Source organism: Lagenorhynchus albirostris, chromosome 16, assembly GCF_949774975.1.
Source record: "Lagenorhynchus albirostris chromosome 16, mLagAlb1.1, whole genome shotgun sequence".
NCBI classification, from domain to species: domain Eukaryota; kingdom Metazoa; phylum Chordata; class Mammalia; order Artiodactyla; family Delphinidae; genus Lagenorhynchus; species Lagenorhynchus albirostris.
Window position 1 is genome coordinate 47235461 of NC_083110.1, and position 27935 is coordinate 47263395.

General features: G+C 35.7%; 1 protein-coding gene across 3 annotated transcripts in view; it reads right to left on the bottom strand.

The window, feature by feature from the left end:
• RNLS (renalase, FAD dependent amine oxidase) overlaps positions 1-27935 on the bottom strand; it is a 267966-nt gene that overhangs the window by 215914 nt on the left and 24117 nt on the right. The window lies entirely within an intron of this gene.

Below are 27935 nucleotides of genomic sequence, written 5' to 3' on the forward strand. Positions count from 1 at the left end.
TTGTGTATGCCAGTACCATATTGTTTTGATTACTATAGCTTTATAGTATGGTTTGAAATTAGGGAGCATGATATCTCCAGCTTTGTTTTTCTTTCTCAAGATTGTTTTGGCTATTTGAGATATTCTGACATTCTATACAAATTTTAGAATTATTTGTTCTAGTTCTATGAAATATACCATTGGAATTTTGAAGGGATGCTTTGAATCTGTAGATTGCTTTGGGTAGTAGGAACATTTTAATAATATTGATTCTTCCAATACATGATCATGAAATATTTTTCTATTTATATGTGTCTTCAATTTATTTCATCAGTGTCTTTATAGTTTCACCTCCTTGGTTAAATTTGTTCCTAGGTATTTTATTCATTTGATGCAATTTTAAATGGGATTGTTTTCTTAATTTCTCTTTCTGATAGTTCATTATTAGTATCTAGAAATGCCACAGATTTCTGTATATTGATTTGGTGTCCTGCAACATTACTAAGTTCATTTATTAATTCTAGTAATTTTTTGGTGGAGTCTTTAGGGTTCTATGTATACTGTATCATGTCAGCTGCAAAAAGTGATGACAATTTTTTACTTCTTCCTTTCTGATTTGGATGACTTATTTTTTCTTCTAACTGCTGTGGTTAGGACTTCTAAACCTCTGTTGAATGAAAGTGGTGAAGGTGGGCATCCTTGTCTTATTCCCAATCTTAGAAGAAAAGCTTTCAGCTTTTCACTGTTGAGTATGATGTTAGCTGTGGGTTTGTCATATATGGCCTTTATTATGTTGAAATACATTCCATTTGTACGCACTTTGTTGAGAGTTTTTATCATAAATGGATGTTGAATTTTCTCAGATGGTCTTTCTGCATATACTGAGATGATCATATAATTTTTATCCTTCATTTTGTTAATGTGATGTATTACCTCGATTAATTTGAGGATGCTGAACCATCCTTGCATCCCTGGAACAAATCCCACTTGACTGTGAGGTATGATCCTTTTAATGTATTGTTGGATTCAGTTTGCTAATATTTTGTTGAGGATTTTTATATTTATGCTCAACAAGGATATTGGCTTGTAATTTTCTTTTATTTATTTATTTATTCATTCATTCATTTATTTATCCTTTTCTGATATTGATATCAGGGTGATGCTAGCTCTGTAAAATGTGTTTGGAAAGTTTTCCTCCTCTTCAGCTTTTTGGAAGAGTTTGAGAAGGATAGGTATTAAATCTTCTTTGAATGTTTTGTAGAATTTGTCAGTGAAACTGTATGGTCCTGGGCTTTTGTTTGTTGAGAGATTTTTTATTATTGTTTCAACCTCCTTACAAAAATTGGTCCATTCTGATTTTCTATTTCTTCATTATTCAGTCTTGGAAGATTGTCTGTTACTAGGAATTTGTCCATTTCTTCTAGGCTGTCCAATTTGTTGGTGTATAGTTATTCATTGTAGTCTCTTATGATCCTTTGTATTTCTGTAGTATCATTTTTAACTTGTCATTCATTTCTAATTTTATTTGAGTCCTCTCTCTTTTTTTCTTGGTTAGTTTAGCAAAAGATTTGTCAATTGATTTTTATTTACCTTTTCAAAGAACCAGCTCTTAATTTTACTGATCTTTTCTAATTTTTTTAGTCTCTATTTCATTTATTTTCTCTCTGATCTTTATTATTTCCTTCCTTCTACTAATTTTTGACTTTGCTTACTCTATATTTTCTGGTTTCTTTCAATGTAAAATTAGACTATTTATTTGGGATTTTTCTTATTTCTTGAGGTAGGCCTGTATTGCTATGGACTTCCCTCTTGGAACCACTTTTGCTGCTTACTATGGCCTTGGTATGTCATATTTCTATTTTCATTTGTCTCTAAGTATTTTTGATTTCTCCTCTGATTTATTCTATGACCCATTGGTTTTTCAGTAGCATGCTGTTTAATCTCCACATTTTTTTCCTTTTTCTTTTCTTGTGAATGATTTCTAGTTTCATACCATTGTGGTTGATATGATTTCAATCTACTTGAAAAATACTATTAATTGCAACAATATTATCTATATAACATAAGTATTATGTGAGGGTAAAATAAAATAATTGTAAAAAATATTATAGCAGTGTTTTTTCCACACAGTTAGTTCTCATTAAACAGTTGCTGCTCTTATTTACTACTATAAGTATCATATAATTACTATACCATTCTAGGAGACAGAAGTAAAGTAAAGAGGGAGGAGTAAGCATAAGTATATAATGTGTATTAGTAGGTATGCAGGGTGAGAGGAGGTCAGTGAAAAGGGCAGAAATGAAACTAGCTTGATTGAAACCAAGAGGGCTGGGTAACTAAAATGTTAAGTTTCTGTGATTTAGAAAAAAATTCTACCAACTCAACATGGTACCTCTGGTTCATTCATGCTGCTCAGAAATTCTCAGTTATATAAATTTTTCATCAATAAAATTGAGAAATTAAAATATATTGATGATCTCCTATGTATATATAAATTTCTCACCAAGTAAATGTACAAGACTCTTCATAGGAGCACTATTTGTAATAGCATCAACTAGAAAACTACCCCAATGCCCATCAACAGTGAAATGGATAAAGTGTGCTATATCTACACAATGTAATGCTACAGAGCAGTAAGATAGAACGATTTTAATAAGATAATTCTAACAAGTAATGATAAGTGAAGGAAGCTAAACTCTTGTAAGGGCACACACTGTTTCATTTCATTTAAATGAATCACGTAACAGGCAAATAAAAAATCTAGAAGTCAGGATAACAGCTACTGGGAAGATGGAAGAGTTAGTGACTGGAAGGGAATGCAAATGTGCTCTATTTCTTAATAGGAGTGCTGGTTATATGTGTGTATGTTCCATCTGCAAATTCATCAAGATGTATACTTAACATATGTGCACTATTCTAGATGTATATTACATTTCAATAAAAAGTTTTTTAAAAAGGCAGGAAAAAAAGATGGTATTGATGACGACAATTTTATAGGTGAACTCTTTCCAAATCTAGGCTTCCCAGGAAACTTTGGAGGAGAAAAGAATGATGTACTAGTTGAGACACTTGAGAGTTTCAGTAGGAGAGAAATGTAACTTACATTCAAGAAATGGTTAATGTAGCACAACTGTATGATCACAGAATCATCTGTGATTCTGACTGGAAAAAAAATTTATCATCGGAGATTAACCTGTGACTTTCACAATTAATGAAAGTGTCTGGCATCCACATAGGGCAAGATTGACTCTGGGCCCAGAAGTTTGCTGATTTTGAAATGGATTTTAAGAAATAACTTTATTTAAAAGAGTTGACTAGAAACAGCTGCACTTTGTCGTCAGAATAAAAATCCACAACTATTCTAAGATTTCAAAAAATATAACAAACAATGTGACCTCATTAACCCTTAGAAAAGACATTTCTGCCATGGTTGTATTTGATCACCATTTCTCTCTCCTCAAAATGTCTTCTAATGCCTGTCTTCAGAGATGTTTCCAGAAAAGTCTAAAGAAAGCAGAACTTGAAAGAAAGAATAAAATAGTCTTTCATTCCTAGTGAAAAACAATGCTAGTAAAATCTGATTTCCTTTTTTTAAATGTTTTGAGCATGTTCAGTTGCAGTTTATCCTTAAGAGGGCTTAACTATGGGTCGAGGCATTTAAAAAATAATAGAAAAATTTAGGAGATAGTTTTAGACATTATCCTGTCATTTCCTTTGTTTTCCACATGAAGGAACTGACTTAAGAAAATGTATGAAGAAAATGTATGTGACTGCTGACTTATGTTACTTAGGTAAATTATAACATCTCCTTGTTAAAAAATGTTTAAGAAAAAAGTTAACTGGCCCTTTTTAATTATTTGGAATTACTTCTCCCCAAAGGCGGTGGCCAAATAGGGTGTCTTCCAGATTTATGATTTCATTTTCTTCTCTACTTCCATAAACAATATTGAGAGTCTCTAATGGGGTGACACATTCTGTGCCCGCCAGAAAGTGTAGCTCTAAACCATAGTGAACATAAATATAGTTTCAAGGGATTTAGAAATTGTTTCTACAAAGACTAAGTGATGTAGACAGTTGATAAATTAACTAGCTAAGTCAGGCAAAAAATACCTCTAATTTTTAAACTGGAGGAAAAAAAGACCTTCAGATTAGCTGTTTTCTTATTATCTGCAAAACTGTGTGATTGTGTGAGTGTTTACTTTGTTTTTAGGTATAGCTCAAATGCTTTCTTGTTGAATAATAACACTACTTTACAGTTAAAAAAATTTACAATCTACAAAATGCTCTCACATATAGTACTCACATACATATTGAAAATACTAGGAATTTGGGGACTAGGGCAATAGCAATTAAGATGACAATGGAGAATTCAGAAAACCATAGCATAAACTCTAATCTGAGAGCTCTTTAAAGACCATGAGTCCAAATGCATCACACTTCAAAATAAAGAACAGAACCCAGAGATTTGGAATGAGAACTTTTCCATGCAATATGGAGTCACCACAAAAACTTTTAGTTTGGTCTCTTCTCTCCAGAGCCCTACAGTCACTAGAGTATAAGCTCATCTAGCAGGGGTGCTACCTGCTTTTCCACCACATAATCCCCAGCATCTAGTGGAACATCTGGAACCACAATGGTTACTCAAGTAAAATGTGTTGAATGAATTAATCTCTGTAAATATCTAACTTGCTTTTTAAACATGAACACATCTAACACTTTCTTGAATCTAACTTCAGGTTCATAACTTTGGAGTTAATGTAACATACTCAAAAGTTAAATCATTTAAAATAAAGATTTACTAAAGTAAACCTGTATTTACCTTTAAATACCTGTCAAGCTATTATAATGTATCAAATGTTCATAATCTAATTTTTCAATACTCACATTCATTTATTCCATCAATAGATTTTTTTAACCACCATTTACGGACAAAATACTGTGTTATTATTTTAATAATATAAGCCACAAACTAACAAAGATGAGTTAAATTAGATACTGCTTCCACCAGAATAAAGTCAACATAATTTCAAATATGAAATTTATGTTGTGATAAAAAGTATTTCAAGTAATTATCTGGTTTTCAAAATATAGGTTTTTTCCTATTTTTTGAAGTCTTACTTTGTTAACAACACATTTTTACTAATAAAAGATGTAGTTTTAAAAAATGCCTGTGGAACTATTATGTTAGGCTATGCTATCATGACTCCTAAAAAATTACAAGATCACATACTCCTCCAAAAGTCAACAACAAGCATTTCATAAGCTATTATGGAGGCTATCAGAACAGCAGTTGTATTCAGGTTCAAGGAAGTGAAAATTTTCTAAAACAAGGCATCCACTAGTCACTATTGGACATGTTGACTATGAAGTATTATATTTTGTCAACAAACATGTAAGAACTAACACATACAGACAATTATGCTGTTTCAAAAGTGATGTTGTTATACCAAGTTATTACTATTATTGTAAACATTTTGAAAAGTCCCCTTCTGGAATTGCTTTTAGAGAACACAGCTCATTTTCTGAATATCTGCGAGGATAGCAAATCTTTTCCCTTTGAAAGTGGAAATAATTTTAGAGGAGTCAAAAATTATTTAGGCCATGGCTAGAGAATAGGTGTGTATCTAAAAGAATGTGTGGCTGCAACAGCAATTTGAAGAATTTTTCCAGGGTGGCTCCAAATTCCCAAATCCATTCTCATGCAGCTTCAAAAAAATACTCTGTTCTAGTTTTATTTAAAAGAATTGACTAGAACTTTTTAAAAGAACTTTCCAAAAGTATTTTGAGAATTGTGGAACAAGTACAAATTTCCAGAGGAACTCTCTCAAGGACAACACACGTTTTTTAATAAAGTATATATAAATAACTTAAAAACCAAGTCTCATTACTTTGTATGCATGCCACGTATAGTTTCTTCACATGTCAAATCTAGATTAAGCAATGTGTGTGGTAATTTGCTAAACAGAAGGATAATTTCTTATCCTCAATCTGAAACAGAGTTTCAGAAACTACAGGTTGCTCTCTCATGATCAGGAATCACATTCTGATATAGTGTGGTCACTACAGGTCTCTTCTTACTGCATTTCTTAACTAGCTTGAAAGTAAAATTCTAGAATATGGTTTCAATAAAAGAAATGCCAACTTCTACCAGTTGTCTCCCATGATAAGGTTGCTGACTGTGAAAACTGTAGTCTGAGTATTTCCATTACACAGAGAGGGAATATTTACACTTTGTGAGCAGTTTCAGAATGCACTATAAATCAATACACAAATTGAATTCTCTAACTAAGTTTTCTAAATTGCAATCAAAAGTTTAATACTTCGGGCTTCCCTAGTGGCGCAGTGGTTGAGAGTCTGCCTGCCAATGCAGGGGACACGGGTTCGTGCCCCGGTCTGGGAAGATCCCACATGCCGCGGAGCGTCTAGGCCCGTGAGCCATGGCCGCTGAGCCTGCGCGTCCGGAGCCTGTGCTCCGCAACGGGAGAGGCCACAACAGTGAGAGGCCCGCATACCACCAAAAAAAAAAAAAAAAAATTTAATACTTTTTTAAAAAAACAAAGCTACTTCGATAACAATTGAAAGGAACAACGTGTCTGTGTACGTCTTAACTCTTTTTCATCACAATGCAATTCATTTGCTTCATGTTGATTTTGGCGAATTCTGGCTTTTCTCAATGAAAACAGATACTTGGCCATGTTCTGAAATTAAATGCTGAAACATGATAAAGCATATCCTCGAATTCCCACATATCCTTTTTTATTAATATGTAGTATGTCATACAAATGACCCACTGTGTCTGACACATTCAACCCCTTTGGACTTCGACAAGTAGCAACAAAATAAGAAGCACATAAGAAGAACTTTCTAGACTGTTCCAAGAATTAGTCTTGAGAACACATTGTACTATGGTGCACCAGAAATCAGGAAATCAGCGTGGGAAGATTATGTTTACAAAAGAAAATAATTCTAACCTTTTTTAGCTTGAGAAGACAACTGACCCTAACAACAGCTCCTTCTTTGGCCTTACAATTTATATTTCTATATTCTGGTCAGATCCAGGTGTGGGTCAAGTTGACCCCTGAGACAAGGAGAAATATACTTGTTGTGCCACTTTGAGTCAACATATAGTACTAACAAGAACTTCCTACCTTTGATGTTTACTTGAGGATACTTTATGGAGGAGGAAGGCTCAGCGGCTGAAGTGTCTATCTGGTGAGGGGGGAGGTTTGAGGGACAAAGGGGTAGGAGTGATAGGAGTATTAAATGGAACCCTCCACAGCTCACCCAAGGACATAATGAGACATTTCTGAGGGTAGGGGGGCTAAACTGGGGAGAGACACCTTTGCATTTTGCTTGGGGAACCAGTCATGGGACTATCAAAGTCTTTCCACTGAGTTTCTGCTTAATTACAAGCCTTGATTAAAGATGGATCCCTGTGACATAAAAATCCAAGGTTACAGTGAATGGAGAGCTAGCACATCAGATTAATGCAGGCTCATTTTATAGTTCTTCCCTAAGTCCTTAAACCTAGCATCTTGGAATCAGCTCTGGAACTTAAGCCTGAGGCTACATTCAAGCATGATTATTCTATGCTGCAGGCACAGGAATTCTGGTGAGAATTGAAGGAAGCCCAAGGAGCCAAGCATGTGACTGGGAGTGAGGAGCATGGATCTCCCTTTTCAGTTCTGTTGTGGACTCATTAAGTGCACTTGAAAAAATATGCTCCCGTTTGCTTTCATTTCTTCATCTGAAAAGACAACAGGTACATCTTCTGGAGAGGGTGACATTCACAAATCCAGCACAAACTTTCTTCTGTCAATGTGAAGCTTTACTTAGTGTGACACCAATGACCTCATAGTGAGGCCTGGGCATGGGGCAGAAAAGGTTAAATGATTAATTTGCCAAATTCAATTGCTAGGAAGAGATGGGACAATTCCAGGCAGTATAAATCAGCTATGCATTTAGAAACTATTATCAGGAGCACTAGACAGCACTGCATGATGCTCTGCAAACCACAAGTGATGTCAAAGCTGCGAGGCTGCAGGGCTGCCAAAGGCTTAAGTATGGTAATAGATGCTAAAATTACTGCTGAAGAAGCATATTTGATTACGGAGGGACCCAAGAGAAGTAAAGCGCTTGGAAGGCTTCCCTCTGAGTTTTACAAGAAGTAAGATAAACAGCATCTCCAACTGTAATCATAAAACATAATAAAAATGCTCTGAGCTCTCATAGGACCTGCAAGAACATCTCCCTTGAGTGGTATAAAACCATTCCATTCCTAATACACAATGATGAAGACAAAGTTACCCCCAAATTGAGGCAAAGTCTAGTTCATGACACAGACAACTCCATGAGGAGTCTTTTAAAACTGATTTTAAAAGAGGTGGACTTATTTAAATTGACCCAACGTATGTGTTCCCACCTCTCTGCCCTTTCCCTTTATCCTCAAGTCTCAGTTATACAATCCTTTTGCTCAATATTTCCAGCCTAATTCCTCATGATATTTGATGAACTGATGTGGCTGCCAGCTTTCTCCCAACCCCCACCTTCCCTCCATCCTCTACCCCCTCCCCCATTCTCATACCCAGCTCCCCATATTCCCACCCTAGGTCTTGCCCAAGGTCTCTCTCCTGTCATTTGTGAAGTGGAAAATCCAGACACTAATAACTGTCAGAAAGAAAAAAAAAAAAAAACCGTACATGTGAAGAAATTCATTTCAATATTTTTTTAAAAAAAACTTTCTAAAAGTGGTTATCTAGGAGTTCCCATTTTCTTCTGAAACTTCTTAAATGTCACTTCATACTTTCTCCTTATATATTTTAAAATTCAGATGGACCAACAGGTCATCTAGTGGCTGCCTAGTACAATCCAAATTATCTTTTTAAGAAATTGTATCTAGTTAAGAAAAACACATAGGAGATGAAGAAGTTTAGATAAAATGTCTCTGGAAAAGCAAACCTAAAATTCACAAAGACATTTATTTATCAGAAACAATTGGTTAAAAGGTACTAAACGAAAACACTTTATACACCTTATAAAATATTTATAAATTAATCATAATAAAATGCAAGACATGCCAACTGCAAAGATTTTCAATGGCTTCAAATGACAACAGAAGGCACCTTAACCACTGGGTTCCTATAAGCTAGTCTACATGAGAACCAGTTCCTAAAATAGGTCTCAGTGGCCAACTGATCATATGAAATCAGAATGACCAAAAAGGAATTAAACCCCCCTAAATAAAATATATATTATTTGCTTTGTTTGAGACACCGTAAGAGTTTTGCTTGTAATTGGATAAAGTTAGCGGATATTAATAGTGTGATTATGGAGATAGCATTTTATCCAAAATATCTATTTTCTGTTAAGTCTGAAAAATTCAAGGCACAACAGTCAGGGAAAAACCTGACAAGGTTTGTCTAATTATTTTGCTATCAAACTAAAAGTTTTGGTTTACAAGAATCTTTTCAGGGTCCTTCTGCATTCTGACAATCCAGAAATGACTTCAACTTAAAATGTCAAATGTGGCATTTAAATAAACAACTGAGAAGAATGGCTGCTCTGCTTTGCTTAATTTTGAAATAACAAACCACCATGGATGCCTGAATAACATACACCACTCTATGAGACAAGGCTTCCATTCCTTAAGTGTACTTACATGAATGGTGACTTTTCAGTCTTCTTTCATGATTTAGGTGGGAAATATCACCACGGAAAGGATACTCTTATATAAAAGACAGAATTTTGAGTTTGATTTTTTTAAATAAGCATGCTGTTTGTGACGTACGGTGCAGAATGCAGAATTAACATTCCAATCTCACGACCTATACAGTCGGTCGTGACTGGTTAATCCCCATTTGGCAGCTGTCTGATAAAGGCAGTAACACTCCAGGGTGTGCTATCCTGGATACCTCTGCTTTTTTGGGTCTCTACCATTAGCACCTTGTCTGATAAGGTCCTTTGCTGCAGCATCGTCTGACTGTAGAAGCCCCCTTCTTATTAGCTAGAGCTGTCCGTCCGAACTCATTGTTTCTCAAGCATTTCACAACATAATCTCTATTTTCAATGCAGTAAACCACTAAGAGGCACCCTGTATCTTATCTCAAACTTCACTTTGCTAGAACACTCACCAAAAACTTAAATAAAGTAAACAGAGAAAGACTTTTTTTTAAGAAGGGAAAAGTAACAATGTAGAGTCCGTATAAATTTAACAGCACAAGTCATCATTATACTGCTATTCTGTTAAAGGGCTGACACTTTAGTTCCCAGGAACTTCATTTTGTCAAAAACATCAGTTTTTCCATTCTCCCCAAAATCAATCTACAAATCTAATGAAGTTCTAAGAAAAAGCCTACATATTGGTATTCAAAGGCAGAATCAAGAATAGTCAAGATGACTTGTATCAAGCAAGAAGGAAGATGGATGTTATCAGATATTTAGAGTTTTACACTTTATAAATCCATAGTAATTAAGAAAGTATGGTATTGGGCATAGGATGGTTAAAAGGTCGATGGCAGAATAGAAAGCCCATTTATGAGGAGGAAATTTAATACTGGTGTTTTCCTTTTTCTTTCTTCATCTATACCACATTAGAACATTTTGAGGATGATTTTACTCAATTTATACAATCCTGCTGTTTCACTAAAGTAGCATTTAATAGAAAATTTGTTTCAAAACAATAAATTAATATCCTGACAACCACAAAAAAATCAGTTTTTGTCAGTTTCTGCCATGATACATCTATCTATGTCTATATCTAATTAGAGACAATATGAGACTTGCTGTTTCAGGAAAAAAATACTCAAATGGATACACTTCGATTAACTGGAAATTTTATATAAAAATTTCTTTATCAGCAGCACTAATAAATGATAACAGTTAGCTAAGATGATCATTCTGAAGTATTTCAAAAATTTCAATCACCTATTCACTCATTCAATAAATAATTATTAAATAAAAAATTACGTGTATGGTCACATGAAAGGAAGTGTCCTAAATTTGGGGGTGGTATTGAGAAAAAATATATATGATAAGTACAATGCCATTGAGAAGTAATTATAAAGAATGGAGAATGTATTCAATATTTACGTATTTTAATGGCAGGAAAATTCTGCAATTACTTCCACATCAAGAATGAAAACTAAAATCCAACCACATAATTATCCAAGTATTGTAAGTATATCTGTCTGTGGCATATTCATATTAATAGATCAAATTTCATATTCACTTTTTATATACACCTATTGTGAAGTCATTTGTAAATGCAAAGGACTATTTTGACACTGTTGCTTGGTCAGAACATTTTAAATTGTTATAAAAGGAAAAAACATGCTTTGCTGATCTTTCCACCTACTTGAACCAGATATGAAAAGAATAAAATTCTAAAATAAAGAATGGTGACTTTTAAAAACTCTCAACAGTTAAAATAAAGATAAAGTTCACTGGTTTAAGTTGAGAGCAACTAAGTAAAAGAATTAATCATTGACCTTTGTTTTTATTGCAGATAGACACAGTTTTTCTTACTTTCATATGAGAAATAATAAGTCAATGAACACCACCACTAAAGAAACTTCTGATAATGATAGTGGTTAAAAATATTCGGTTATTGGCTTTATGTTAGGGATTAAATAGAAATTTTGTAGTCTAATCCATGAATCAGAAAATTTATGTCATATGTCAATGATTAAACAAGAAATTATCCAGGCAAAGAATGTTGAAATCTTTCTTAACTAGTCATAAACTTATTATTGAGCAGGCTAAATAAAATTTCAGGATAATAAGTGTTAGAAAATCCAACAATATTACTTCAAAGACAACAAGAATTTTCAAATCATAAACTGATTGCTTACCAAGAAACAAAAATAATGGTTAGACAACAGACTGTACCATGTAAATGACAAGAAAAGAATGATAGAAGGATTATGCTGGACCAACAACAGATGTCTAATAAATACTTACTGAACTAAGTTTATTGTATGTGGCTATGTGCATTAGTGTGTTGAGTATGAAAGGTTGAGGAGAAGTGAGTGTGAGCTTTTTCATTTCATTATTCTAAAGCAATGGTCCTGCAGGGGATATCAACACCTTGAGATAATCTTCAGAGATATCAAGTCCTTAGTTCAAGACTTCCTTTTCCTATTTACTTTTAAATTGTTTTCCCTCTTTTTACACTGGTTTATGAGAACACTAATGATCCAAGTACATGATCACTGAGCTCAAAGCAGAAGTTGATATGGAAGGGCTTCCTTCCATCTGCCTGTCCTGGCACGTGCATGTTAGTACTGGTATGCTATCTTGAACTTTTTGAATTTGAAAAGCACTCTTCTCTTCAAATAATTAGTAGGGTTTTTACAAAATTTACTAACATACACATCCTTGCAACATGCTAAGTGAAACTAATTGCAGATAAAGTAGATTTTATCTCAAAGTAAATATCTTTCTAAAATATCAGCATTTTGAAACTTCAAAGCAATTTTGGCTTTTCCAATTATGGGTTAGAATATAAGTAATCTTCTATGAAGGGGCAAGAGAATTATCTTATTCAAGGTCTATGCCTAAATAAATTCCTAGTCACTTCCAAGTGAATTGCTCAAAAGTTCTTTTAAACAAGTTAGACTCTTAGAACTTCACCTAGCAAAACTGTAAGGATGTAAAGATTACTTATTCCAAACTTTCAGAGAAAGCAGTCAACTGGAATTATTTATGAGAGAAGGGAGGCAAATTCCTCTAATTCCTACATAGAGTATTCAGTTAGAAATGGATATAATGTTCAATATGACTATCATTCTTAGATGAGAATGAGCTAGTTTCATGAAAAACATTATTACTAATGAAAACAATTACTGGGTTTATTAGTTTTCTCTTGCTGCCGTAACAAATTACTGCAAACACAGTGGTTTAAAATAACACAATGTATTATCTTACAATGCTGGAGGTCGGAAGTCTGAAATGGATCTTAGGCTAAAATCATGGTGTCCACAGGGCTGTGTTCCTTCTTGAAACTCTGGAGGGGAATCTGTTTCTTGCCTTTTCAAACTTCTAAAGGCTGCCCACAGTCCTTGGTTTGTAGCCCCTTTTCATCTTCAAATCCAGCAATCATATCTTTCTGAACTTTGCTCATGTCATCACATCTCCTTATTGGCTTCTGATTCTTCCCTCTAGCTTTCACTTGTAAGGACCTCCGAGATTACATTGGGCCCACCAGATAATCCAGGATAAACTTCCCATCTCAAGATCCTTAACTTAATCATATATGCAAAGTCCCTTTTTCCATGTAAGGTTCCAGAGATTAGGAAGTGGACATCTTTGAGGGGTCATTATTTTCTGCCTAATACACTGGATGTCAAAATATGGGAAGTGAAAGATTGTCCACCATGCCTTTCTACCATGGTTCTACTATACTTGTAAACTCATGGTTCATTTGTGCAGTATAAAAAGCAGGAATAAAAAAATAAATAAATAAATAAAAGCAGGAATAGTGAGAAGGAGTACAGTGTAGTGGTTAAGGCCTGGCCCCTGGATTTAGCCTGCCTGGTGTTCCAATCCCAGCTCACTCATTAACTCTGTCACCTTGGGCAAATTACCTAAATCTCAATTTCTTCATCTTTAAATTGGGGTAATTGTACCTATCTCTTCATGTTGCTGTAAAAACTAAGTTACTAAAAAAAAAAAACCCAAAACAAAAAACTAAGTTACTTACCATTTTTGAAACACTATCATATCAGAAGTATATAATATCAAAATACCTATATTATCTTTTATTGTTAAACATACTTAGATCTTTCTTTCAGGGTTTCAGGTCAGAGGAACTGTTATAATAGTTCAAAATTTTTGCTCATGTTGAACCTGTGGAATCATTTGAGTTACCTACGTAGGACACCAGTTTTACCAGGAATAACTTGAGATTTTAGTGCAAATTCCAAATAACCACCATATGCTTTGGTAGTAGCCTGAGAAACTAAGAACTGCAATATTGAATATGATCATGAACATTTAAAGTTGAATCAGAGAATGAGGTTCCTTTTCTTATTAACTATCTTTATTTTAAAATATCTCCAAATCTCTTAAAACAGATCACATTGGCTCACAATTTCCTTATACTTGAATACGGAAGAGTGACTGGTGAGGAAGGTAAGTTTCTGAGCCCTGATAAATTACACAGTTATAAACATTTGTTTCTTTTTATACCTGGATCAATTGCTTTGTGACTCTTCTTTACTGTGCTGTTTTTAAGGACAGAGACTATATTTAAATATATGACATACAATATGTGTGTTCAAAATATAGACATTTGATAAATGTTAAATATCGTGTCAGTCCCCCCCTCCAATAATTTCAATAATTTATATAGTACATTTCATTAGAAGTTTAAAAAAATTTTATGAGTAAGCTACTATGAACAACATTGTGGAAATAAAAACAAAGCCCCAGAGAAATGTCTCCAAAAGCCAAAGTATATTTATCAATACACTCCCTAATCCCAGAATCCTCAAAACATTTCTGGAATTTCTTGGCATAATCTCCATTTCAGATTTTGTGACTTCCAACAAAATTTCTCTTATTACTTTCCAACCATATTTTATTTATGACCCAAAACCAGTTTCCCCTGGCTTGGAAAAGTCCACTTTACTTAGTCATCAGTCAAGACTGAGGGCCTGTCTTGAAATATCAAAGGGTGATGACCTATTACCTCCGAAGTTAATATAAGAGTAGGCAAAACTACAGTCGTGGAAGAAGAATTCTAGATGAAAATGCTTGAGGAGGCAGCATCACTACAATGAGTCCTACATTAACTAATTTAAAAGATAAACTAAGTAAATTTTTAAAAATTACTTAGGTACACATCATGAGATAACTAGTTTTATTACATTTTTACAGCATTATAAATACATCCCTACACATTTATGAGAACATTATATATTTTTAAAAGTCTACATATTCAAAGATCAACATTATAGAAGCATTCATTTAACACACCTATAGTATCTAGCATTCTGCTAGGCTTCAGAATACAAGAATAAAGGCACACTCCTGGCTGTCAAAAAGGTGCCACATTAATAGCATCAATCATGCATTAAGATATGGTTATTCAGAATCATTAATAAGGAGAGTGAACTGATACACATGAATGTATGGCATAACTCTAGTTTCACAATTAGGGGAGAGATACTGGCAGCACTGAATGATTAGATTCAGTGTATTAAATGCGTAATAGATTGTATTCAATGTGAAAAATCCCGGTGAATGCTCCCATGCACACTTGGACACAGGAACACAGGAAAAGCTGGAGTTTTTGTCATATACTTGTAGCCTGATACTATCTCATCTCCTAAAACTTGGTCCCATATATAACAAAATAAAAAATATTGTCCATCATGTAAAACTATTTGAAAAATATCCAAGGTGCCTATTATTTAATTTTTTTCATAATACAAGCTACAAAATAGGGGACTAAAAAAAATCTTGTTTAGAGGAGATAAACAGAAGGGAGTGAAAAAGCAGTGTAGGAGAGATGAATTTAAAGAGGTAGAGAAATGCCACTCTAGAGTCAAGCTGGAAAGCCAGTGTTACAGCCAATTGATCAACTGATTTACAAAATCAGTGAATGTTTGGTGCTGAAAGAACCTTAAACATCATTTATCCCAATCCTTTCATGTCATGGTTAAGGAGATTAAGGCCCAGAAAAAGAAATGGTGTTTTGTTTTGTTTTATTTTGTATAATTGCAAATTGAAATCCAGTTTTTAAACTTCTTCATGTATAAAACATTATCAGATTTGAAAACAACTAATACTGAAACTTATTTTTTTTTTTTCGGTACGCGGGCCTCTCACTGCTGTGGCCTCTCCCGTTGCGGAGCACAGGCTCCGGACGCGCAGGCTCAGCGGCCATGGCTCACGGGCCCAGCCGCTCCGCGGCATGTGGGATCTTCCCGGACTGGGGCACGAACCCGTGTCCCCTGCATCGGCAGGCGGACTCTCAACCACTGCGCCACCAGCGAAGCCCGAAACTTATTATTGTTAGAGTTGGTTCTAAACTCATGAGTTGCTTCAGAATATAGCCAAATAACAATGTCTTTAAATTCCATTCCTCCTTCAATACAATATCCACAGTCACACCCATCCCTCCCCGTCCACACACACAATTCCCAAACATTTTCTTTTTTTTTTGGTTGTTGCTATGTTTCGTTGTTGCTTTGGATATACCATTTTGCAAATGGGAGAAAAGCCCTACCCAAATTTCTGCTGTATTTCATTCAGTGGTTTCATTGTACAAGTAGAACTGCTTATAGAAATAAAAATTATTATGTTTATAAAACTCCAGCTAGCCATCAAAAATATAGTAGTTTGCTTTTCTTTAATGAGAGTTCAGTGAAGGAACAGGGTAAGTAGAGGATTCTTTTTTTCCTTTGGTAACTGATTTTTTTTTTCCCTTCAACATAATGTAGGTACATAGTAGGTGATGAGATAGTTGAGGCTAAAGAGAGTGCAAATTGAAGTCTTATTTTTTCACAGTTGTCCATAGTGGTAATCAGGTACACTGAGGATTTTATAATTCGATTAATTCATTCATTCAAGAAATATTGCTTGGGGCAGTGTAAGGTGGCAGAGATAGTATAAGACTCAAGAAACTCAAGTTTAATGGATAAAAAAGGCAAACTAACCATAATCTAAAATAATAATAATAATAATTGAACCTTGGTTTAAATACAAGCCTTTTTTTCCTCCCCCAAAATCTAATGTACTCAGGAAAGATGCAAGCTTGTTAACCAAGGTGTTTGTAAGCAATGATGAAGTATTTCTGTCTCACTCACCCACATTAACATTTTCTAAACATACTTTCTGACATCAATATTCTATGAACTCATGTTCAAATAACTCACATTTCAAACAGTGAGCACACACACACATCTGCCTTTTTACAGAATCATTTTGGATTAGATTTAGATTGAGAAGGGATCTTGGAGTTCTAGAGGTCAATGGTCTCATTTTACAGAGGAGGAAAATGAAGTCCAGATAGACTGGCATTCGCCCAAAGTAACCATTTAGAAGCTGATACTGAGAATTCTACATAGAATTCTACATTCTAATTATTCTAATTCAATTTAAGAGTTTGTTCAGTTTCTCCATGGAAAATACATACCCATAAGTTCCTCTTTCTCAAATCAGGAACTCTTGCTACACTGAACTCAGAAGGCAATGGCTCAGCAACTGAGCCATATGGGCCAGCTGTACATCTCCTTCATTGCATCATCTCTTTATGCCTGATGTCCTCAAGCTACCAGAGACCACAAAGCACTAAATAAAGACAGAGAACTACTCTACCAAAGCAAGCACAGATTGTCAATGTTTACCACTTATGATTAAAGAAAAGTCAAAATATCAAAACAAATCTTTTATTAAAAATCAGTGATAAATTTTTATCAAAATTTTAAAAATATTTCCAAAAGCCTAAAGAAGGAAAGCACTGTCCCCAGTATCCCTCCCCTTAAAAAGAATTCTGCTTTCAGATGACACAGAAAAATTAACTGATGCGGACGACAAGATCTGAGAAGTTTGGGGGAACTTTGGTCTGTCCATGGACTATCAGTCATACTTACTTATAAAAATGTAGATCTCTATATCTTAGTTTGTTAATGACATCATCGGGCATCCAGATTTTGAGAGTTTGAGATTGTGCTCAAATGAAAACTTCTACTGCTTATGATCAAAATGCACATCCATTTTTCACAAAAAAATTTTTAAAGCATTCAGAATTAGAACGGATCTTGGAAAGAATGTGTGGTAGTAAAATAATGATAGGCTTTGGAGTCAGTATTTTCGTTCTTCTAGCAGGTAGTTTCATCACTTTACTTTTTTTAACATCTTTATTGGAGTATAATTGCTTTACAATGTTGTGTTAGTTTCTGCTGTATAACAAAGTGAATCATCTATACGTATACATATATCCCCATATCCCCTCCCTCTTACGTCTCTCTCCCACCCTCCTTATCCCACCCCTCTAGGTGGTCACAAAGCACGGAGCTGATCTCCCTGTGCTATGCAGCTGCTTCCCACTAGCTATCTAGTTTACATTTGGTAGTGTATATATGTCAATGCCACTCTCTCACTTCATCCCAACTTACACTTCCCCCTCCCCGTGTCCTCAAGTCCATTCTCTACATCTGCGTCTTTATTCCTGTCCTGCCCCTAGGCTCTTCAGAACCAATGTTTTTTTTTGATTCCATATATAAGTGTTAGCATACGGTATTTGTTTTTCTCTTTCTGACTTACTTCACTATGTATGACAGACTCTAGGTCCATCCACCTCACTACAAATAACTCAATTTTGTTTCTTTTTATGGCTGAGTAATATTCCATTGTATATATGTGCCACATCTTCTTTATCCATTCATCTATCGATGGACACTCAGGTTGCTTCCATGTCCTGGCTATTGTAAATAGTGCTGCAATGAACATTGTGGTATATATATGACTCTTTTTGAATTATGGTTTTCTCAGGGTATATGCCCAGTAGTGGGATTGCTGGGTCATGTGGTAGTTCTATGTTTAGCTTTTTAAGGAACCTCTATACTGTTCTCCATAGTGGCTGTATCAATTTACATTCCCACCAACAGTGCAAGAAGGTTCTCTTTTCTCCACACCCTCCCCAGCAGTTACAGTTTGTAGATTTTTTTTTAACATTTTTATTGGAGTATAATTGCTTTACAATGGTGTGTTAGTTTCTGTTTATAACAAAGTGAATCAGTTATACATATACATATGTCCCCATATCTCTTCCCTCTTTCCTCTCCCTCCCTCCCACCCTCCCTATCCCACCCTTCTAGCTGTTCACAAAGCACTGAGCTGATCACCCTGTGCTATGCGACTGCTTCCCACTAGCTATCTATTTTACATCTGGTAGTGTATATATGTCTATATATACACTACCACTCTCTCACTTTCTCCCAGCTTACCCTTCTCCACCGTGTCCTCAAGTCCATTCTCTAGTACGTCTGTGTCTTTATTCCTGTCTTGACGCTGGGTTCTTCATAACCATTTTTTTTTTCTTTTTAGATTCCATATATATGTGTTAGCATATGGTATTTGTTTTTCTCTTTCTGACTTACTTCACTCTGTATGACAGACTCTAGGTCCATCTACCTCATTACAAATAACTCAATTTCGTTTCTTTTTGTGGCTGAGTAATATTCCATTGTATATATGTACCACACCTTCTTTATCCAATCATCTGTCGATGGACACTTAGGTTGCTTCCATGTCCTGGCTATTGTAAATAGAGCTGTAATGAACATTTTGGTACATGACTCTTTTTGAATTATGGTTTTCTCAGGGTATATGCCCAGTAGTGGGATTGCTGGGTCATATGGTAGTTCTATTTTTAGTTTTTTAAGGAACCTCTAAACTGTTCTCCATAGTGGCTGTATCAATTTACATTCCCACCAACAGTGCAAGAAGGTTCTCTTTTCTCCACACCCCCTCCAGCATTTATTGTTTGTAGATTTTTTGATGATGGCCATTCTGACTGGTGTTAGGTGATACCTCATTATAGTTTTTGCTTTGTTTTATTTTCCTCATTGTAGGTTTGATTTCCATTTCTCTAATGATTAGTGATGTTGAGCATCCTTTCATGTGTTTGTTGGCAATCTGTATATCTTCTTTGGAGAAATGTCTATTTAGGTCTTCTGCCCCATTTTCATATTGGGCTGTTTGTTTTTTTGATATTGAGCTGCATGAGCTGCTTGTATATTTTGGAGACTAATCCTTTGTTAGTTGCTTCATTTGCAAATATTTTCTCCCATTCTGAGGGTTGTCTTTTTGTCTTGTTTATGGTTTATGATTTGTGACCCAAGATATGATCTATTCTGGAGAATGTTCCATGAGCACTTGAGAAGAAAGTATATTCTGTTGTTTTTGGATAGAATGTCCTATAAATATCAATTAAGTCCATCTTGTTTAATGTGTCATTTAAAGCTTGTGTTTCCTTATTTATTTTCATTTTGGATGATCTGTCCACTGGTGAAAGTGAGGTGTTAAAGTCCCCTACTATGATTGTGTTACTGTCAATTTCCCCTTTTATGGCTGTTAGCAGTTGCCTTATGTATTGAGGTGCTCCTATGTTGGGTGCATAAATATTTACAATTGTTATATCTTCTTCTTGGATTGATCCCTTGATCATTATGTAGTGTCCTTCTTTGTCTCTTGTAATAGTCTTTATTTTAAAGTCTATTTTGTCTGATATGAGAATTGCTACTCCAGCTTTCTTTTGATTTCCATTTGCATGGAATATCTTTTTCCAACCCCTCACTTTCAGTCTGTGTGTGTCCCTAGGTCTGAAGTGGGTCTCCTGTAGACAGCATATATATAGGTCTTGTTTTTGTATCTATTCAGCAAGCCTGTGTCTTTTGGTTGGAGCATTTAATCCATTCACGTTTAAGGTAATTATCGATATGTATGTACCTATTAGCATTTTCTTAATTGCTTTGGGTTTGTTATTGTACGTCTTTTCCTTCTCTTATGTTTCCTACCTAGAGAAGTCCCTTTAGCATTTGTTGTAAAGCTTGTTCGGTGGTGCTGAATTCTTGGCTTTTGCTTGTCTGTAAAGGTTTTAATTTCTCTGCCAAATTTGAATGAGATCCTTGCTGGGTAGAGTAATCTTGGTTGTAGGTTTTTCCCTTTCGTCAGTTTAAATATATCCTGCCACTCCCTTCTGGCTTGCAGAGTTTCTGCTGAAAGATCCGCTGTTAACCTTATGGGGATTCCCTTGTATGTTATTTGTTGCTTTTCCCTTGTTGCTTTTAATATTTTTCCTTTGTATTTAATTTTTGATAGTTTGATTAATATGTGTCTTGGCCTGTTTCTCCTTGGATTTATCCTGTATGGGACTCTCTGCACTTCCTGGACTTGACTGACTATTTCCTTTCCCATATTAGGGAAGTTTTCAACCATAATCTCTTCAAATATTTTCTCAGTCCCTTTCTTTTTCTCTTCTTCTTCTGATACCACTTTAATTTGAATGTTGGTGCATTTAATGTTGTCCCAGACGTCTCTGAGACTGTCCTCAATTCTTTTCATTCTTTTTTCTTTATTCTGCTCTGCAGTAGTTATTTCCACTATTTTATTTTCCAGGTCACTTATCCATTCTTCTGTCTCAGTTATTCTGCTATTGATTCCTTCTAGAGAATTTTTAATTTCATCTATTGTGTTGTTCATCATTGTTTGTTTGCTCTTTAGTTCTTCTAGGTCCTAAACGTTTCTTGTCTTTTCTCCATTCTGTTTCTAAGATTTTGGATATCTTTACTATCATTACTCTGAATTCTTTTTCAGGTAGACTGCCTATTTCCTCTTCATTTGTTTGGTCTGGTGGGTTTTTACTTTGCTCCTTCATCTGCTGCATATTTCTCTGTCTTCTCATTATGCTTAACTTACTGTGTTTGGGGGGTCCTTTATGTAGGCTGCAGGTTCATAGTTCCCGTTGTTTTTGGTGTCTGCCCCAGTGGGTAAGGTTGTTTCAGTGGGTTGTGTAGGGTTCCTGGTGGAGGGGACTGGTGCATGTGTTCTGGTGGATGAGGCTGGACCTTGTCTTTCTGGTGGGCAGGACTGCATCCGGTGGTGTGTTTTGGGGTGTCTGTGAATTTATTATGATTTTAGGCAGCCTCTCTGCTAATGGGTGGGGCTGTGTTCCTGTCTTGCTAGTTGTTTGGCATGGGGTGTCCAGCACTGGAGCTTGCTGGTCATTGAGTGGAGCTGGGTCTTAGTGTTGAGATGGAGATCTCTGGGAGAGCTCTTGCCAATTGATACTATGTGGGGCCAGGAGGTCTCTGGTGGTCCAATGTCCTGAACTCGGCTCTCCCACCTCAGAGGCTCAGGCCTGACACCTGGTCAGAGCACCAAGACCCTGTCAGCCACACAGCTTGCTCTCGGGAGGCCACGAGCTGGCTGGGTTGCGTGGGGTGCGTGGTCAGTTTCATCACTTAAGAAAGTAATTTTTATCTCCCTTGTCTTCTCCTATATAGTAGGAATAATAATACTGGGTTGTTTTAAGGATTATTGACAAGATGTAAAATATCTAGCACATAAAAGATGCTCATAAATTGGACCTATTGCTATTTACTTTAGTTTTAAATTCCCACTGGCCAAATGTTTGAAGAACGGATAACAGCAAGGGAATGAAAGGGAACTAAACCTTAGCAATAAGTGCCAGACATGTGACAAATACAAGTTAAACAACAGCAGCAGCAGTTTCCTTTCATTGACCACTGATCGTGTGCCAGCAATTTATTAGGTGCTTTAATACATTATCTTATTTAATCTCCCCCAGTGCCCTGATGAGGTAGGAATTATCACCTCAATTGTATAGAATAGGAATCAGGGAGTTAGAGAGGTTAAGTAGTGTGCCCAAGGACACATAGATAAGCAGCAGAGCCCAGACTAGGAAGAAGGGCAGAAGAAATGGTCAGAAGTTGCTCTTAAGCCTAATTATATATTAAAAAATACATATTTCAGAAGCAACGAGAAGAGAAATGCAACAAATATTCCCACTATGAGCTCCTTAAGAACTGGGGCTAGGGCTCATTAACCTAGGTGAACTCAGAATCTGGGACAATGGGACAATTCCTGGAATACAGTGAGTGCTCATTAGATGTATGTGTATGATAGTTAATTGGAAAGCAATTGGCAATGGGGGCAATAAGATATCACAGTGTCTCAAAGCAAAGTCTTTGGGATGACAGTAAATATAAAAGGTAGAGTAATGAGAACATTCATGCATAAGGACAATAGTCACCAACTAAAAATATCTTTATACATCTACTGTCTGATAATGACTACTGTCTATCCATAGAGCTTTTCCCCCATTATATTATTATATAAAGATTTCAATCACTACGAGTAGTATTATCTTAAAGTGTGTAGGGCAATGAGGAGGATATACACACACACACATACACACACACACACAAACACACATCTGTATTTTGGGGGTAGCCTAAAATTCACTCCATTATATATGGGAAAAAAGTCCAAATGAAAGAAAACTCTCTGTAAAAATTTTAAAAATGGGGCTTCCCTGGTGGCGCAGTGGTTGAGGGTCCGCCTGCCGATGCAGGGGGCGCGGGTTCGTGCCCCGGTCCGGGAAGATCCCACGTGCCGCGGAGCGGCTGGGCCCGTGAGCCATGGCCGCTGAGCCTGAGCGTCCGGAGCCTGTGCTCCGCAACGGGAGAGGCCACAACAGTGAGAGGCCCGCGTACCGCAAAAAAAAAAAAAAAAAAAAAAAATTAAAAAATGAATCAAGAGCTTAATTCTCTTTTATTCAAATAATATCTATAATTTTAAGTCATGACAAGATAAACTCATGATTATGTTAGATTTGGGCAACTACATTTATACAAGTGTAACCTCAGTAATTGGATAGCTTGCTCTTTTGGTGGGTGGGGTGGAATGGGAGTATTATGAAAACAAAGAGAACCTCAGTCTATCAAAATTTTCAAAGAAAATAACACTTTGGCCAAACCAAAATTCCCCACAGCAACAACCTACATACAGCCACATCCAGTGACTAAATTATGTTTATGCTTTTCTTAAGCAACAGAGTTCATTCTGACAATTTATCTACTAAGACTTGTGCCAGAAAACTGCCTATTCATTTTCTATATTCTGTTTGGCAAACAAAGCATGACACATAGCAATATAAAAGAAAAATATAATCCCAATATGCATGTGCAATCATTGTAGAGAAGTGTTCTAAATTGTCTTAGGCCTGTGGCATTGGCTTTCCGAACAGCATTTAAACACTGCCACATGCTGTTCATCTGTGTATCCTGCAGCCTGTGGGCACCAGCCTGACCCCAACAGAAGAATGAATCATACGCCAAATTTATGAAGCTGTTAACTCTTCAAAAGCACCAACTGATCTTGAAAAAGGAAAGTATAACAATCTTGAGAATTAGTAATTCTTTAAGAATTAGTAATTTCTAATTAAGATTCTATGAAGCACGCAATTGAAGTCATCACAGCACTCTCTGTAAGCACCCTGTTTTCTGTTAAACAGATTTTATAGATAATGTATTGAATTTACAAATGTGTTTGAATTTTTTATTTTACAAATTTCATTACATTCTTTATCAGTTCTAATTGCATGTGGTACTACATAGGAACCATGTTCACTAAATATATTAGTTTGAGTATATCTTTTGTAGTCTTAAGTAAATTATATACACCTCTTCTAAAAGTAGTATAACATCCAGATGCCTGTAATGTACTTCAAGGTAGAAATCATGTTATATTCAGTTTTGTTCTTCTTGTGGCTGATGAAAGAGGAGACTCTGAGAAAATGCTTGTTAAATTAATAAATGGATGAATGAATAAGCATAGTTCAGAATTTCAGAAATTTCTAGCAAATGACTACCACATCCTCAAAGAAACTACCATTGACTTCTTGTTTCCTTTTTATAAAAATAATATATTTAGAAAGAGATTCAAACAAGTTGTCATTTTTACATCCTCTTCCCATATTCAGCAACAGCATCAGCTAAAACAAAGGCACTAAATATCCTTGCTGATCTTAGCTACTTCGATCAGAAAACTTGAACCAGGGTGTGCTATACTATGTTCTTGTCTAAAGGCCTTAATTTTAACAAAATCAAGTATAAAACATTCCAATTAAAAACATGTCAGTTTAGTAAATTGAAAAAATCTTAGGTAGCAACAGCATAAACTCAGTATTCACTCACTTTAGTCATTTATTCATTAATTCAAATACTTAAAATATCTAATGTGCTTAGAGGAGATCAAGTGCTAGAGGGAAAAAATATTCACTGGTCTCATTTTAAAGTCATAATCACTAACTTCAAGTGGATCTTAATGCTGCCAGGCTACCCTCGTTCATTCTGCTCAGTTCACTCCCCTAGATGACTATGTCACACCTCTCCTCTCCCTTTAAACCTTCAAAACCTCCTGCCCCTCCCCAATCTCAGCTGATGATCTTGCTTCTTTTTTCACTGAGAAAACAAATGGTTCAGAAAAGGACATCCACAGGCTCTCATCTCCAAATATATCATCCCGTCCCCACCTGTGCTCATGTGCTCTGACTTCCCTCCTGTTATAGTGGAAGAACTGTCTGGCTCCCATCTAAGCCCCCATCCTCTATCTCCTCCTCAAGACCATGACTCCTGTAACTGTCAAATCGTGGTCTACAACATCAATTTCCCCCTTTCTATTATATTCTTTCCAACAGGACACAAACATGTTATAATGCATCCCATCTTAAAAATGTAAAACAATAAAAACATGATCCAACCTCCTTCTCTAGCTACCAGCCCAATTCTTTGTCCCCCTTCACAGAAAAACTCCTCTAAAGGATTGTCTAAACCATGACATTCTCAGTAGGAGTAATATCACCCTCAAAGGGCAAAAATTCACTCTTGAAGGACAAACAATTCTTACTCTTTTTATATATAAAGCATATATATATAAAGCATATATATATACATAAAATATGTAGCAAATATAAAGTATATCTATGATATTATAATTCCATTGGGGTGGGTGGAGGACAATTAGGAAAAAGTGTCTAAAAAACTCTTTAGGGAGATGATAATGAAAAAACCAATTGAGAAACACTGGTCTCACCCACTATCTCAATGTCTTCTCTTCCTGCTTCTTCTTGAGCCTTCTCCAATCTGTTTTTCATTCCTAATACCCCATAGAAACTACTACTGTCAATGTCACCTATGCTTTCCATATTGCTAAATCCAATGGCCAACTCTTACATGAAACTATAGGCAGCATTTGTATAGCTTATCACTTCCTCTTCCTTCAAACATTTTCTTGGCACCACTGATGCTTAGTTTTCTCCCTAACTATCTGAACACTTGAGATCCTATATCAGGAAGAGAACTGATGCAAAAACTATTGATTATTGTACATCTGGCTTGCAACCATTTTTCAACACACCACCTGCTACAACCCAAGCTACCCTCATTTCTGCCCTGTATTTTTATAGTATCAGTCCATCTGGTCAACTCAACTCTCTTACAGTCTAAATTCCACACAACAGCAGGAAAACACCTCCTCAAATCTAAGTTAGATCACGTCATTCCTTCAATGGCTTTCTATCTCATGTGGAGTAAAATCCAACGTCTTTATCGCAGTCCACAAAGCCCTATATAATTGGGCCTCCTGTTTCCTCTCTGCTCTAACCTCCTACCACTGCCCCTCCTTATGCACTGTAAACCAGCAACAATGGCCCCCTTGTGAAACTCCTCATTCCTTGGGGCTTTTCTACTTGCAGCAACTTCTGCTAGGATATCCCTCCAGGTAATCTCATGGCTCATATTTTCACTACCTTGAAGTCTCTGCTGCTTAAAAATCACTTTGTCACAGGTCTGCTCATACTATACACAAAAGTACTCCTGGTCACTTTTTATTTACATATAGCAGCTTCATTTTCTTTCCCAGTACTTACTATTATCTCACATAGATATTTTATTTATTTTTCCTCCTCCCACTGGAACAGAATATTATAGAATATTATGCCTCCTACCACTGGAACAGAAGTTCCTTAGAACTTTTATTGTTTGGCTCACTGCTGTATTCAGAGTGTCTAGAACAGTTTCTAGCACACAGTAGATGTTCAATAAATATTTATATAATGAAAAAATAAATTCAACATCTGAATAAAATATTACAATTGCCATTTTAAAAAAATAAAACTGGAATTTTAATTTCTCTCCTTGGAATAAAATTTTATAATCTCATATGCCTGTGGCAAGTAAAATTATAAGAGCTCACAGAAATGGAAAGCAAACTCTGCCTTGGATATAGTAATTTTCTTTGTCTATTTCATGGAAGAAATTTTGGGAGAGACTGATATTTAAATAGCTTCTTCAAACCAACAGAGAATTCTACACTGGTAAACATAAAATGTTCTGTGCTAGCTACTCAAGTATTTTTTTAGATTCTCCCTCTCATTCTTTTCTAGAAGCAAACATTCAGGTCAGAATGAAAAATGTCAGACTCTGGAAACTAGATTTCAGAAGAGTGATACAAGACCAGAATGTCTGGTCAGCAGATAGCCATATCTCATAGATCTGATGCAACAGAATAAGAAACTTCTTAAATTAGATACATTGGTGGAAAAGAAAAACAAATTTGAGAAAAACATTATCCAATGTAGAATGTTGGTATTCTTCTATTACTCTCTTGCTCTCTTTTAATCTTAAATGTTTAAAATTCCCTGTTTTGGGCTTCCCTGGTGGCGCAGTGGTTGAGAGTCCGCCTGCCGATGCAGGGGACACGGGATCGTGCCCCGGTCCGGGAAGATCCCACCCACATGCTGCGGAGCGGCTGGGCCCGTGAGCCATGGCCGCTGAGCCTGCGCATCTGGAGCCTGTGCTGCACAACGGGAGAGGCCACAACAGTGAGAGGCCCGTGTACCACAAAAAAAAAAAAAAAAAAAAATTCCCTGTTTTAAAATTAGTAGTTGATTGTGGTAATACGTTCTTATTTGTGTTTAGCACATTTTATTTGAATCTTCAGATTTTTCTACCAGAAAGCTAAGAATCTTAGTTCTCAAATTTCTTCTCTCTTTAAAATGTCTCTGTCAGCCAGAAAGCTAAGAATCTTAGTTCTCAAATTTATTCTCTCTTTAAAATGTCTTTGCCAGCTCAGATGGGGAAAAGTTTAATTCAATTCAGTTGGTGACTCAGTTGGTGATAATGACGCAATTCAATGAATTATAGCTCTCTGCTCTTTCATCTCACCCCATCTCTAGTTTTGACATTTCTTTTTAAAGCCTTTCTGTTATCGAAGAACTCTGAATGAAAAATAGAGTTCTAAGTTTAGAAGGAAGTACACAGCAGTAAGACAGCATTAAGAAGGAATCTTTTCTTCCTTTAGAGAAGCAACCTTCTGGCCTAGTTTCAAACATCATACATCTATTGACAGCATGTGTACAAGAA